This window comes from Bos indicus, chromosome 3, assembly GCF_029378745.1.
Source record: "Bos indicus isolate NIAB-ARS_2022 breed Sahiwal x Tharparkar chromosome 3, NIAB-ARS_B.indTharparkar_mat_pri_1.0, whole genome shotgun sequence".
Taxonomy (NCBI): domain Eukaryota; kingdom Metazoa; phylum Chordata; class Mammalia; order Artiodactyla; family Bovidae; genus Bos; species Bos indicus.
The window spans coordinates 17,894,917-17,911,528 of record NC_091762.1 but is presented as its reverse complement, the minus strand read 5'-3'; the positions used below and the strand labels follow the sequence as shown (position 1 = coordinate 17,911,528).

At 41.1% G+C, this 16,612-nt stretch overlaps 1 long non-coding RNA gene across 1 annotated transcript; it reads left to right on the top strand.

The window, feature by feature from the left end:
- Window positions 1-216: 216 nt before the first annotated feature.
- Window positions 217-1,726, top strand: LOC139182121 (uncharacterized). Its single transcript, XR_011565685.1, has 2 exons — window positions 217-359; window positions 1,086-1,726. It is a non-coding gene; the product is annotated as an uncharacterized lncRNA (long non-coding RNA).
- The last annotated feature ends 14,886 nt before the right edge of the window (window positions 1,727-16,612 follow it).

Sequence of the window (16,612 nt, the reverse complement as noted above, 5' to 3'; positions counted from 1 at the left end):
TATCAAAGAGGAGTCTTCTCCAATCAAGAAAGGAAGCCTTTGACTCCAAGTTAAAGAACCCTCCCAAATCCTCCCACTGCCATAAATCCCTGAAACTGAGAGCTTAAGACAGGGATTGTGTGAGTCATGGGGAGATAATCCAGTGAGGAGATCCTGGAGCAGGACATTTCCTCTTTCTGGAGTCCCTGTCAAGCCACTTATGGATGGATTTGCATTTTGGTTGGGAAATGACTGAACCGGGCCTGTTTTGGCAGCTCTGCTTCCTCCTGGGTGGGGCAGCAAGTCCCTATAAAAAGGCCCTCTGCTGCATCACTGCCATCCTCCTGCTACTCAAGTCCGGATAGCTTTTGGAGAACCTGGTGAGTCTGAGTCTTCAGTTCAGCTTTATTCTTGGGCTCTCTACTTATGAATTAATTCTGGCTATAGCAAATTTGGTGTGTCCAAAGGTATTGTCATGACTTAGTGCTCCTTAATGGATGGGAGCTTGGAATTTGAACACAGTGATATACAGTATTTATTAAGTTTCTGGTACAGAGTTTGAATTCCTTTAAGGAAGAGATTAAAACAAAATCCGTGACAAGAAGAGGTAAAGAACGGAGCACTTTTCCTCTTTCTGTTTCTTTCTTCTGTCCTTCTGCTGTTATTTCAGAGGCATTTCTCTTTGAAGGTGTGGGGCCCTTGTATCCTTCCTGGTGGCCATTTGCTCTGTATGCAGGTCATACTTCTGGGACCTCATGAGAGCTAATGATGATGAGAATTGCTTGTGAGTTTACCCAGGATTTTGGAACTTATGATGGCCTTATTGAAGATGCTGTTTTCAGAAAGAAAAAAAAAAGAATAGAACAACACTGATTGGTTTTCTGAAAAAAATTTTTTTAAGTTGTATGTTAAAAGATTTTCTCTGAGCCAATAATACAATTTGTTGAAGAGGGAGAGAGAGGCCAGAAGTTCATTGAAAGGGATTAAAGAGATCAAACCACATTCTTAGAGACTGGAGAGAGTCTATCTGATATTATTACACGAGCTCAGACTTCTCTCCCTGTAGCAGTCCCTTCTTGTGAACACTGTCATGTAATTTCTTTCAGATTCTAAGACTCCAGAAAGATGTCTCAGCAGCAGCAGCAGCAGCAGCAGCAGCAGCAGCAGCAGCAGTGCAAGCAGCCCTGCCAGCCACCTCCTGTAGTATGCCCTCCCAAGTGCCCTGAGCCCAGCCCACCTCCAAAGTGCCAGCAGAAATGCCCTCCTGTGCCACCTCCCCAACAATGCCAAGAGAAGTGCCCACCCAAGTGCAAGTAACAGCATCAGCTTTTATCTGGATCCGGAAAGGATGAGGACAACTGGCTCACCTAGCTCCACAGCTCCACCTTCATCTTCTCTTTAAAGCCTATCCTGGATACAGAAGAAGCTTCTCCACCCTTCAGCCGGCAGTATGCCTGTGGTGATTCCTGACTGCCAGAGGTTTCCTTCCTGAGGCTGCTACAACACTTGCCTCTGGGAAGACAGCTGAGAAAACACAGTGCTTCAGAGGGAAGAGCAACAGCTCTCCTCCTGGACACCATCAGAAGATTCTTTCCCTGTCTTCTGTGTCTGTCTGTCACCTGGGCAGGGGTTTCTACCAACTAAACAACTGTTACTTGTTCTCCACTTTCTGAATAAGCTACAATTCTCTTTTGTGATGGTAAAAAAAAAAAATTTTTTTTTCCTATTAAAAGCACTTACAGCCATAGCATATTGTGTTTGGGTTTATTTTTATCCTTCTTTGATCCTAAAGTTACAGCTCCCACAATCGATGTTGTCTGAATTTTGAGTAATATCAGAGATTCTTTCTGATCTTCCTTGATGGGTCAGTGGTAAAGAATCAGCCTGCCAATGCAGGAGACATGGGTTCGATCCCTGATGCAGGAAGATCCCACGTTCCGTGGAGCAGCTAAGCCCATGTGACACAACTATTGAGCCTGTGCTCTAGAGCCCAGAAACCGCAACTACGGAGCCCACATGCTGCAACTACTGAAGTCCAAGCGCCCTAGAGCCTGTGCTCCACAAGAGAAGTCAGTTCAATGTGAAATCTGTGCACCACAACCAGATAGAAGCCCTGCCCCATGGCAATTAGAGAAAAGCCCATGTAGCAATGAAGACCTAGCATTGCCAAAATAAATTAATAAATACACTGTTTAAAACAGAAAGAAAGCTCTTTTTAAAAAAGATTATTTCTGGCAGAGGAGCTAAGACGGTGGAGGAATAGGACGAGAAGACCACTCTCTCCACCACAAATTTATCAAAAGAACATTTAAACGCCGAGTAAATTCCACAAAACAACTTGTGAAAGCCAGCAGAGGACATCAGGTACCCAGAAAAGCAGCCCATTGTCTTCAAAAGGAGGTAGGAAAAAATTTAAAAGACAAAAAAAAAGAGACACAAGAAGGAGGGATGGAGCTCCATCCCGGGAAGGGAGACTTAAAAAGAGAGAAGTTTCCAAACACCAGGAAACACTCTGCCGAGTTTGTGCCAAGCCTTGGAAGCACAGAGGGCAACATAACAGGGAGGAAAAATAAATAAACAATTAAAACCCACAGATTACGAGCCCAGCGGTAATTCCCCCAGCGGAGAAGCAGCGCAGACGCCTGCACCCACCACTAGCAAGCGGGGGCTGTGCAGGGAGGCGGGGGCTGCAGCGCTTAGAGTAAGGATCTGGCCTGAATGCCCTGAGCGCTATCTGAGTGAACTAACTTGGGCTAGCAAACCAGACTGTGAGATAACTACCACGCGAAAAGCCAGCCCTAACCTAAGACACCTCCAGGCTCGCGCACAGAACAAAGGACTGAACAGATAGCCGGCTGCAGACCATCCCCCTCCGGTGACAGGCAGCCAGAGCCGGAAGGGGGAAATCGCAGCCCCAGAGAGACATTATATATAAAACTGTAAGCAGGCTTCTTTGCTAACTAAGACTTCTTAGGGTTCTAGATGGTCAACATCTGCCTGAGAAGGTGCGCCGGTTGTACACCCAGAAAACCGAGTGGCAGGGACGGGGGAGGCGATAAGTCGCAGCGACCACGCTCGCCAAACACCTCATCACCTGAGCTGCTCAGACCTGGGAAGGGCACAAAAGGCAGGCCCAACCGAGTTTGCGCCTCTGAGGACTACCCGAGTGCCTGAACCTGAGTGGCTTAGACCTGGGAGGTGCATGCAGCCCAGGGCCAGCCTTGGATGGTTCCCGGTGGAGCAACCTAGAGCCTGAGCAGTGTGGGCAGGGAGGGTACACGTGCCGAGCAGGGGCAGGCCCAGTGTGGCTGAGGCACTGCGAGCACATGCCAGTGTTATTTGTTTGCAGCGTCCCTCCCTCCCCACAGCGCGACTGAACAAGTGAGCCTAAAAGAAAGTGTCCACCACCGCCCCCTTTGTGTCAGGGTGGAAACCAGACACTGAAGAGACCAGCAAACAAAAGAAGCTATAACAGAGGGAACCACCTTGGAAGCGACAGGTGCAATAGATTAAAACCCTGTTGTTAGTACCGACTACATAGGAAGGGGCCTATAGATCTTGAGAAATATAAGCAGGACCAGGGAACTATCCAAAAATGAACTGACCCCACAATACCCACAACAACAGCAGAGAAAGTCCTCGATATATTTTTACTATCTTTACGATCATTCTTTCTTTCTTCTTTTTTAAAATTAAAAAAAAAAATTTAAGTCCTCTATTACTCCTTTAATTTTCACTTTTATAATCTACTATTACTTTGAAAAAAAAAAAAAAGACCCAATTTTTAAAAAAGCAATCTTCATATATATTTTTAAAATAATTTTTGTGACTTGTTTTTTTTTCCTCTTTCTTTTTTTTTCCCTTTTCTTTAACATTGCATTTTTGAAATTCCAAACTCTACTCTAGATTTTTAATTTTTGCTTTTTGGTATTTGTTATTAATTTTGTAGCTTTAAGAACCCAATCTTCAGTACCCATTTTTACTTGGGAGCGAGATTACTGGCTTGACTGCTCTCTCCTCCTTTGGACTCTCCTTTTTCTCCACCAGGTCGCCTCTGTCTCCTCCCTAACCCCTCTCTGCTCTACCCAACTCTGTGAATTTCTGTGTGTTCCAGATGGTGGAGAACACTTAGAGAACTGATTACTGGCTGGATCTGTCTCTCTCCTTTTCATTCCCCCCTTTTATCCTCCTGGCCACCTCTGTCTCCTTCCTCCCTCATCTCTTCTTGTATAACTCCGTGAACATCTCTGAGCAGTCCAGTTGTGGAGTGCACATAAGAAAGTGATTACTGGCTAGCCTGCTCTCTCCTCTTTTGATTCCACCTCATCTCATTCGGGTCACCTCTAACTCCCTCCTCCCTCTTCTGTTGTCCATGTAACTCTGTGAACCTCTCTGGGTGTCCCTCACTGTGGATAAACTTTTCATCTTTAACCTAGAGGTTTTATCAATGGTGCTGTATAGAAGGAGAAGATTTGAGACTACTGTAAAAATAAGACTGAAAACCGGAAGCAGGAGGCTTAAGTCTAAACTTTGACTCCAGGGAACTCCTGACTCCAGGGAACATTAATTGACAGGAGCTCATCAAACTCCTCCATACCTACACTGAAACCAAGTACCACACAAGGGCCAACAAGTTCCAGAGCAAGACATACCACGCAAATTCTCCAGAAACACAGGAACACATCCCTGAGCTCCAATATACAGGCTGCCAAAAGTTACTACAAAACCATAGACATCTCATAACTCATTACTGGACACTTCATTGCATTCCAGAGAGAAGAAATACAGCTCCACCCACCAGAACACCGACACAAGCTTCCCTAACCAAGAAACCTTGACAAGCCACCTGTACAAACCCACACATAGTGAAGAAGCTCCACAATAAAGAGAACTTCACAAACTGCCAGAATACAGAAAGGACACCCCAAACTCAGCAATATAAACAAGATGAAGAGACAGAGGAATACCCAGCAGGTAAAGGAACAGGATAAATGCCCACCAAACCAAACCAAAGAGGAAGAGATAGGGAATCTACCTGATAAAGAATTCCAAATAATGATAGTGAAAATGATCCAAAATCTTCAAATCAAAATGGAATCACAGATAAATAGGCTGGAGACAAGGATTGAGAAGATGCAAGAAAGGTTTAACAAGGACCTAGAAGAAATAAAAGAGAGTCAATATATAATGAATAATGCAATAAATGAGATAAAAAAAAAAAAAAAACTCTGGAGGCAACAAATAGTAGAATAGCAGAGGCAGAAGATAGGATTAGTGAATTAGAAGATAGGATGGTATAAATAAATGAATCAGAGAGGAAAAAAGAAAAACGAATTAAAAGAAATGAGGACAATCTCAGAGACCTCCAGGACAATATTAAACGCTACAACGTTCGAATCATAGGGGTTCCAGAAGAAGAAGACAAAAAGAAAGACCATGAGAAAATACTTGAGGAGATAATAGTGGAAAACTTCCCAAAAATGGGGAAGGAAATAATCACCCAAGTCCAAGAAACCCAGAGAGTCCCAAACAGGATAAACCCAAGGCGAAACACCCCAAGACACATATTAATGAAATTAACAAAGATCAAACACAAAGAACAAATATTAAAAGCAGCAAGGGAAAAACAACAAATATCACACAAGGGAATTCCCATAAGGATAACAGCTGATCTTTCAATAGAAACTCTTCAAGCCAGGAGGGAATGGCAAGACATACTTAAAGTGATGAAAGAAAATAACCCACAGCCCAGATTACTGTACCCAGCAAGGATCTCATTCAAATATGAAGGAGAAATCAAAAGCTTTACAGACAAGCAAAAGCTGAGAGAATTCAGTACCACCAAACCAGCTCTCCAACAAATACTAAAGGATATCCTCTAGACAGGAAACACAAAAAGGGTGTATAAACTCGAAACCAAAACAATAAAGTAAATGGCAATGTGATCATACTTATCAATAATTACCTTAAACATAAATGGGTAGAATGCCCCAACCAAAAGACAAAGACTGGCTGAATGGATACAAAAACAAGACCCCTATATATGTTGTCTACAAGAGACCCACCTCAAAACAGGGGACACATACAGACTGAAAGTGAAGGGCTGGAAAAAGGTTTTCCATGCAAATAGAGACCAAAAGAAAGCAGGAGTAACGATACTCATATCAGATAAAATAGACTTTAAAACAAAGGCTGTGAAAAGAGACAAAGAAGGACACTACATAATGATCAAAGGATCAATCCAAAAAGAAGATATAACAATTATAAATACATATGCACCCAACATAGGAGCACTGCAATATGTAAGACAAATGCTAACAAGTATGAAAGGGTAAATTAACAATAACACAATAATAGTGGGAGACTTTAATACCCTACTCACACCTATGGATAGATCAACTAAACAGAAAATTAACAAGGAAACACAAACTTTAAATGATACAATAGACCAGTTAGACCTAATTGATATCTATAGGACATTTCATCCCAAAACAATGAATTTCACCTTTTTCTCAAGTGCACACGGAACCTTCTCCAGGATAGATCACATCCTGGGCCATAAATCTAGCCTTGGTAAATTCAAAAAAATTGAAATCATTCCAAGCATCTTTTCTGACCACAATGCAATAAGATTAGATCTCAATTACAGGAGGAAAACTATTAAAAATTCCAATGCAGGGCGGCTGAACAACACGCTACTGAATAACCACAAATCAGAGAAGAAATAAAAAAAAGAAATAAAAATTTGCATAGAAACAAATGAAAATGAAAACACAACAACCCAAAACCTGTGGGACACTGTAAAAGCACTCCTAAGGGGAAAGGTCACAGCAATACAGGCATACTTCAAGAAACAAGAAAAAAGTCAAATAACCTAACTCAACACCTAAAGCAACTAGAAAAGGAAGAAGTGAAGAACCCCAGGGTTAGTAGAAGGAAAGATATCTTAAAAATTAGGGCAGAAATAAATGCAAAAGAAAAAAAAGAGACTATAGCAAAAATCAACAAAGCCAAAAGCTGGTTCTTTGAAAGGATAAATAAAATTGACAAACCATTAGCCAGACTCATCAAGAAACAAAGGGAGAAAAATCAAATCAATAAAATTAGAAATGAAAATGGAGAGATCACAACAGACAACACAGAAATACAAAGGATCATAAGAGACTGCTATCAGCAATTATATGCCAATAAAATGTACAATGTGGAAGAAATGGACAAATTCTTAGAAAAGTACAACTTTCCAAAACTGGACCAGGAAGAAATAGAAAATCTTAACAGACCCATCACAAGCACAGAAATTGAAACTGTAATCAGAAATCTTCCAGCAAACAAAAGCCCAGGTCCAGACGGCTTCACAGCTGAATTCTACCAAAAATTTAGAGATGAGCTAACACCTATCCTACTCAAACTCTTCCAGAAAATTTCAGAGGAAGATAAACTTCCAAACTCATTCTATGAGGCCACCATCTCCCTAATACCAAAACCTGACAAAGATGCCACAAAAAAAGAAAACTACAGACCAATATCAATGATGAATGTAGATGCAAAAATCCTTAACAAAATTCTAGCAATCAGAATCCAACAACACATTAAAAAAATCATACACGACGACCAAGTGGGCTTTATCCCAGGGATGCAAGGATTCTTCAATATCTGCAAATCAATCAATGTAATATACCACATTAACAAATTGAAAAATAAAAACCATATGATTATCTCAATAGATGCAGAGAAAGCCTTTGAAAAAATTCAACATCCATTTATGATAAAAACTCTCCAGAAAGCAGGAATAGAAGGAACATACCTCAACATAATAAAAGCTATATATGACAAACCCACAGCAAACATTATCCTCAATGGTGAAAAATTGAAAGCATTTCCCCTAAAGTCAGGAACAAGACAAGGGTGCTCACCTTTACTATTCAACATAGTTTTGGAAGTTTTGGCCACAGCAATCAGAGCAGAAAAATAAAAGGAATCCAAGTTGGAAAAGAAGTTAAACTCTCACTGTTTGCAGATGACATGATCCTCTACATACAAAACTCTAAAGACTCCACCAGAAAATTACTAGAAGTAATCAATGACTATAGTAAAGTTGCAGGATATAAAATCAACACACAGAAATCCCTGGCATTCCTATACACTAATAATGAGAAAATGGAAAGAGAAATTAAGGAAACAATTCCATTCACCATTGCAACAAAAAGAATAAAATACTTAGGAATATATCTACCTAAAGAAACTAAAGACCTATATATAGAAAACTATACAACACTGGTGAAAAAATCAAAGAGGACACTAATAGATGGAGAAATATACCATGTTCATGGATTGGAAGAATCAATATAGTGAAAATGAGTATACTACCCAAAGCAATTTATAGATTCAATGCAATCCTTATGAAGCTACCAATGGTATTCTTCACAGAGCTAGAACAAATAATTTCACAATTTATATGGAAATACAAAAAACCTCGAGTAGCTAAAGCTATCTTGAGAAAGAAGAATGGAACTGGAGGAATCAACCTACCTGACTTCAGGCTCTACCTCAAAGCCACGGTCATCAAGACAGTATGATACTGGCACAAAGACAGAAATATAGATCAATGGAACAAAACAGAAAGCCCAGAGATAAATGCACGCACCTATGGACACCTTATCTTTGACAAAAGAGGCAAGAATATACAATGGATTAAAGACAATCTCTTTAACAAGTGGTGCTGGGAAAACTGGTTAACCCCTTGTAAAAGAATGAAACTAGAACACTTTCTAACACCATACACAAAAATAAACTGAAAATGGATTAAAGATCTCAACGTAAGGCCAGAAACTATAAAACTCCTAGAGGAGAACATAGGCAAAACACTCCCCAACATACATCACAGCAGGATCCTCTATGACCCACCTCCCAGAATATTGGAAATAAAAGCAAAATTAAACAAATGGGACCTAATTAAACTTAAAAGCTTCTCACAACAAAGGAAACTCTAAGCAAGGTGAAAAGACAGCCTTCAGAATGGGAGAAAATAATAGCAAATGAAGCAACTGACAAACAACTAATCTCAAAAACATACAAGCAACTCCTATAGCTCAATTCCAGAAAAATAAATGACCCAATCAAAAAATGGGCCAAAGAGCTAAATAGACATTGCTCCAAAGAAGACATATAGATGGCTAAGAAACACATGAAAAGATGCTTAACATCACTCATTATCAGAGAAATGCAAATCAAAACCACAATGAGGTACCATTTCACGCCAGTCAGAATGGCTGCGATCCAAAAGTCTACAAACAATAAATGCTGGAGAGGGTGTGGAGAAAAGGGAACCCTCTTACACTGTTGGTGGGCATGCAAACTGGTACAGCCACTATGGAGAACAGTGTGGAGATTCCTTAAAAAACTGGAAATAGAACTGCCTTATGATCCAGCAATCCCACTGCTGGGCATACACACTGAGGAAACCAGAATTGAAAGAGACACGTGTACCCCAATGTTCATCGCAGCATTGTTTATAATAGCCAGGACATGGAAGCAACATAGATGTCCATCAGCAGATAAGAAAGCTGTGGTACATATACACATGGAGTATTACTCAGCCATTAAAAAGAATACATTTGAGTCAGTTCTAATGAGGTGGATGAAACTGGAACCTATTATACAGAGTGAAGTAAGCTAGAAAGAAAACCACCAATACAGTATACTAACGCATATATATGGAATTTAGAAAGATGGTAATGATAACCTTGTATGTGAGAGAGCAAAAGAGACACAGATGTATAGAACAGTCTTATGGACTCTGTGGGAGAGGGAGAGGGTGGGATGATTTGGGAGAATGACATTGGAACATGTATAATATCATATATGAAACAGATTGCCAGTCCAGGTTCAATGCATGATACTGGATGCTTGGGGCTGGTGCACTGGGAAGATCCAGAGGGATGTTACAGGAAGGGAGGAGGGAGGGGGTTTCAGGATGGGGAACACGTGTATACCTGTGGCAGATTCATGTTGATGTATGGCAAAACCGATACAGTATTGTAAAGTAATTAACCTTCAATTAAAACAAATAAATTTATATTCGAAAAAAAGAAAAAGAAAATCTAACTTACCTTGCCAAAAAAAAACTTAACTCACAACTCTCAAGTTATACCTCCTTTTTAGTCGACAGCTTAATTCTTAATTTTGGCCTATCACACTGGCAAAAATATAAATATCCATTGTTAGGAGGGTACAGAAAAAGTGTATGAGAGAGTATACTCTCATACACAATGGAAATGCTCACTCAAAGCCTTAAAAAGGTGTGGAAAATGAAGTATTTCCTGCTATATCAGTGGGCAAGAAATGTCATAGCTATCGTAATTCTGGCCCTCCAAATGTGAATTTCTGAGCCATGCCAACAAGAGGAACTCCCTACAAGAGGAACTTAAGGATGTCACAGTCATCAGTGGTTATAGCTCTCCAGTGTGACCTAAGGGAATTCATGAAGAGAAGAATATATCTGTAAAAATGCAGGGTACTGGTCCTAGATAGGCGACATGCAGGTGAAAGGAATGACTTTAATAATCCCAGATTCTTGCATCTTCCCATACAGGCAAGAACCCAAAATTTCTTGATATCTAGTTTTCCTTACTTAACAATAATCTTTGATGTTCAGACTGCCTGCCTGCTTTGTTGCAAACTTGTATATAGCCTGACTCCCTCTCCTGCCTCTGGGAAGCAGTTCCTCAGGGCTACTGAGATGCTGTCTCCCAGGGAGTCCTAAACATTCCCACCAAATAAAGCATTTCTCAACTTTCAAAAAGCAAAAAAAGAAGAAAGTGAAAGAGGAGATTGAAAAAGCTGGCTTAAAACTCAACATTCAAAAAACTAAAATCATGGCATCTGGTCCCATCAGTTCAATTCAGTTCAGTTCAGTTCAGTCACTCAGTCGTGTCTGACTCTTTGCGACCCCATGAATCGTAGCACGCCAGGCTTCCCTGTCCATCACCAACTCCGGGAGTTCACCCAAACTCATGTCTATCGAGTCAGTGATGCCATCCAGCCGTCTCATCCTCTGTCGTCCCCTTCTCCTCCTGCCCCCAATCCCTCCCAGCATCAGAGTCTTTTCCAGTGAGTCAACTCTTGGCATGAGATGGCCAAAGTATTGGAGTTTCAGCCTCAGCATCATCACTTCATGGCTAATAGATAGGGAAATATTGGAAACAGAATTCTGAATACTCTGAATTCTTTATCAGATAAATTGCCTGTTTCTTCTTCATTTATTTGGTCTTCTGGGTTTTTGCTTTGCTTCTCCATCTGCAACATATTTCTCTGTCATTTCATTTTGTCTATCTTACTGTTTTTATGGTCTCCTTTTCACAGGTGGCAGGGTGTTATTTCCGTTTGCTTCTGTTGTCATTCCCCTGGTAGGTGAGATTGGCCCAGGGGCTTGTGGAAGCTTCCTGGTGGGAGGGCTTAGTGCCTGTGCTCTGGCAATTGGAACTGAGCCTTTTCCCTCTGATAAGCAGGGTGTTTGGGGATGTCTGTGAGCATAGAATTACTAGGCAACCTATCTACTGGTGGGAGAGGCTGTATTTCTGTCTTGTGCTTTTTTGGCATGGAGTCTATAGGCACTGGAGTCTATAGGCAGTTGGGTGGAGTGAGGGCTTGGTGTTGAAATACACACTTCCAGGATAGCACATGTGAATTAATATTCTATGGACCCCAGATTCTCTGGCAGTACAGCGTCCTGGACTCAGTGCTCCCACCACAGAGGTACAGAGGTCTGATTCCTGCTGGGGAGCCAAGAGTCCACAAGCCACAACTGTGGCCAGAGAAAATAAGAAAAATAAATAAAAGGGAAAGAAAAAAAAAAAACAAGACAAACAGTAAAAATACAAAAAGACAGCAACAACAACAAAATACTGACACACACACACACAAAGAAAACAGACACTAAACACAACACAAATGACAGCAGCAAAACCAAACTTACAGAAACAAAGAAGCAGAGAGAATAGACAAAAAAGAAACAAAACAAACAAGATAACAAACAATGAACTCAAAAATGAGGCTAATAAATAAAGACTAAGCTAACAAAAAGTGAAAAGTAAATCAAACAATAGAAAGCAATCTAAAAAAATAAATGGAAAGAAAACATACAGCAAACACATAAAAATAATCAAAAGTAAAAGATGATAAAAACAACTGAAGAAAATGAAACAAAGCAAGGCAGAACAATAGCAATAAAAATATTTTCCTGGAGCTTCCTCTGTCAGTGTCCTTCCTCCTACAGGGAGCCAGAGCCAACCCCTGCCTCCCCAAGAGTCCTTCCAAAACTTCTAGGTAAGTCTCTGGATCTGCTGTGGGCACTGCAGAACCAGCTCAGACCCAACTGCCCCAACTCCCATGTGTCCTTGCCCCCAAAGTTCACTGCTGCAAAAGCTGGACTAGTCTCAGCAGTAACACTTATTATCTATTCAGATATTCCACAGACACAGGATGTACTGAGCCAATCACAGAGAATTAACCCACAGCCTGTACAGGTGCAGGGAGGCATTTCTGCGCCTCTTCCTTAGTTGCAGTGCCTCTGGGGTTCAGCTTTGGTTTGAGCCCCACTTGTGTGTGTGTGTGTGTGTGTGTGTGTGCGCACGCGCCACTCTCAGACATCTGTTCTGCACCCAGATGAGAGACAGAGAGTGAAAATAGTGTCTGAGTGGCACACACTTACTCAGACCAGCGGCCACAATGGGAGTGTGCACAAATTGCCTGTGGTGATGTAGACCAGCAGGCAGTTGCAACAGATGGGAGCACACTTGCCTTGGAGGGACTCCCTCCCAGTGCCCAGAGAAGCAGGGGCTGGTTTGTGGTGTGGGGGCTGTAGTGGTCCTACCCTTTGCATGCGACTTAACAATGGTGCCTCGTTTCCTAGGCAGAACACACTTCCTCCAGTTGGCATTCCCAGCCTCAGAGCCTCTCACTCCTGTCCTCTCTGTTGTATCTGTGAAGCCACAATGATCCTCTCCCAGGATCCACTCTCTTAACCCCACACTTTAGCATTCAGCCCCTGGCAGCACAAAGGCTCTCAAAGCTAATTCCAAACGTCGTTTTAAGATGGGAAACCCTCAGGACCACTGAGCCTACTTGTGTAGAAGAGGCTTTGGCTTGAGAGATGGGCAAGATGACTCAATGGGAGCCACTCCCAGTGCCTCTGAAGGCCAAAGAAGTTGGCAGGTGGGAAAGGGGTTATGATGGCAGCCCTGCCCCTTGCATGCCACTCAACAATGACACCTAGCTTCTATGGTGTCCCAGGCTTTATCTGCAAACTTTCCCAGCTGTAGAACTCCTTACTCCTGTCCCTTCAGGCTGTCTTTTCACAACAACAACTGTTCCCTCCCTGAGTCTTCACTCCAAACCCCATGTTCCAGCACCCAGGCCCCTCTGCAACAGGAGACACATGATTCAGGCTAGGATGAGCAGGGATGTGGCACAGACCATGCATGAAATTCTTAGTCTTGCCTTTCACAGATCATCCTCTGCTTTGATCTCCTGAAGGCCCATTTCTGTCCCAGCTTATTTCCCCACTGTGATGGGCTTTTTCTGAGTTTTGGGGACCTCCCTCCATCTTCAGCTTCCTGTCAGTGTTGCTGGTCCCTGTTTGATTACTCTTTTCTGTTTTACGTTTTTCATTTTGCCTGATTATGAGTGGATTTTTCTTGTACTTTTAGGTGTCCAAAGACCTCCTCTATTGTTCACCAAGTATTCTGTTGAGAATTATTCCATTTCTAGATGTATACTTGGTATATACATATGGGTGTGTGTGTGTGTGAAGAAGGACAAATTTCACAACCTCCTATTCTACCAACTTGACTTCTCCTCTTTATTATAATATTTAAAAAACATACAGTAGTCAGTGGAGATGCTGCTGAGCTAGACAAAAATGTTATGTCCTGACTTCTGGAACATGCATGCCTGGTGACTGTTTCAAAGCTTTCAAAGTAATACTTTTCAAGTATTTCTTCTTTCTCTTCCTCTACATTCTTCTCTTTTTCTTCCCTTCCCATTTTTAAAACTACATTCTTTAAAAGTTTGCTGATTATTTGGCCAAGACAAGTTAGTAGGTCATTATTCACAGTGACTGCAGGAAGAAATAAGAAAGATATGCAAAGACTATTACTAAATGCATTGCCAACACATCAGTGTACTAAACTGGACAGTAGGAGATATATTGATACATTAGGAAGTGAAGAGTAATATGGCAGAATGAAAGGTCTGAAGGGTTGAAGGAGAAGACAGAGAATAAACATTAAAACCTTTCAAAACTACTCTCTTTTAAAGATCTAAAACATGTTGGTATAGAGTAGAAGAAAAGAAACTCATCAGATAAACCCTAAGCATGTATTTAACTATTTCAGACATTTAGTTTTCTGATCCTCTCTCCCTTCCCAAACCTACTCTCAATCACTTGTATGTGGCGGTGTGAGTCTTAAATGATATCTTACATTCATTTTTGTTTTTATGCAATTTAAACCTGATATTTACTATTGGAATAAAAATGATTTATTTCCTGGTAAAGTAATCTTCAGCACGAGACAGCATTCTAGGGGATTGTAGGGGTCTGGTGAAATGGGACATCCAGATTCCATTAACTGTGTTCCCACATTCTACAGTAATATAAAGCCAGCATTGTAACTTTTCTCCTAAACCAGACATGATTCCTCACCAGCCACAGCCTATTATGAAAATCTTCAGTGCCCAAGAGGACAGTACAGAAAAGAGGATAGTTCAGCTCCAGCTGAACAGAGGAACTGTAGATGAATTATTGAGAGCTAAATCTCTGAAAAGGCATAATGAAGTATTATGCCAGGGCTGGGGAACACGCTAGGGCATTCTCTCTTGAACTTCAGTTATTCTCTAAAAATTCATTCCATTTGTCATATTTACACTTCACATGTGTCATGTAATATTTATATTTTTACTTTAATTGCTTTACACAAACGTCTTGAATTTTTAATTTGATTGAACATAGGAAATGATGTACATGAAATGGCAGATGAAATTTTAAAATTATAATATAATACATGTTATATATTTTTTTTATATGAGAGAGTGACAGACACAGAGACAAACAGGAAAAAGAGAGAAAGAGAGATTATAAAGGCTGGAAAATTCAAAATCTGAAACTGAAAACCCGTGGAAGGCCATCAGGCAAGAGGATTATCTGTTACCCAAGAAAGGCTTAGACTTTTGCTCTGTTCAGGCCTTCAGTGGATGAAGGACTACCCACCTTATAGAGGGAAACCTCCTTTACCCAGACCACTGATTTATATACTGAAAGGTGAAAGTCTGTCACTAAGTTGTGTGCGACTCTTTGTGACCCCACGGAATGTAGCCCTCTCTCTGTGGGATTCTCCAGGCAAGAATACTTGAGTGGGTTGCCATTTCCTTATCCAGGGGATTTTCCTGATCCAGTGATCAAACTGGCATCTCCTGCTTGTTAGGCAGACACTTGACCGCTGAGCCACCAGGGAAGCCCATCTCATTCAAAACATCCTTAGAGAAATACATGGAATAATATTTGACCAATTATCTGGGCACCATGTGCTAGTTTAAATGACTCATAAATTAACTATGCTTCCTTCCAGCATACTGACAAATTATATGAAGGAAGTGACCAGGAAAGAGGTTTATTTAACATATATTCCATGTAACCAGTAGGGTAAACCTAAAAAATTGGTTTATATTACAGTGAAATTCTTCTTAATGATTGAGAAGTTGTATATGAATGGCAATTAACTTCAATGACTGAATGGCTCATAGTGATTTCAACCTTCATTAAAAAATAGTTGCATTATGGCATTACTTACCAGATTGGGCCTTTCGATATTTCAAAGGAGAAGGACGTCAGAAAATTTGAACAATGCTCTGAGCTTACTTCATAGAGTGAAGTAGTACAAAGAGGACAGTTGGGAGAAGTTATGTAGGAGTAGGTGGTGGGTCATGTGGGTAGTTATGTGCAAAAAGCTTGCTTTCTGTTGTTGGTCTAGAGTCTGAGCTGCGCAACACCTGAATTACAGTAGATGATGCTAAACTCTTAGTGAATTCCCTGTGACCCAAGGTGAAACAGATTTCTAAAGGCTGCAAGAATCAGCTTGATGTCTTTTATCTGAGGGAGAAAAGCAGTGAAAGGAGGCTCCTAGAGGTCACCACTTTACTGAACATATCCAAGTATTATGATGGGAAGGCTGGAGAGATGATCTGCAACCTGCCCTCGGTCCATTTTAGAAGAAGAAAGGAGACAGATTAGGAGGTCATGGATCAAAGGGGAAAGCATTATAAGAAGGACCTGAGGTAAAGAGAAAGGTGTCACTAGATAGCCAGGCTCTTTTCAACCCAGGATGTACAACAAAATGGCAACCAGTTCAAGTGGAACAAGGCAGGCACTTTGATAATTCATTGAAGGTGAAAGGTATCAAAGAGGAGTCTTCTCCAATCAAGAAAGGAAGCCTTTGACTCCAAGTTAAAGAACCCTCCCAAATCCTCCCACTGCCATAAATCCCTGAAACTGAGAGCTTAAGACAGGGATTGTGTGAGTCATGGGGAGATAATCCAGTGAGGAGATCCTGGAGCAGGACATTTCCTCTTTCTGGAGTCC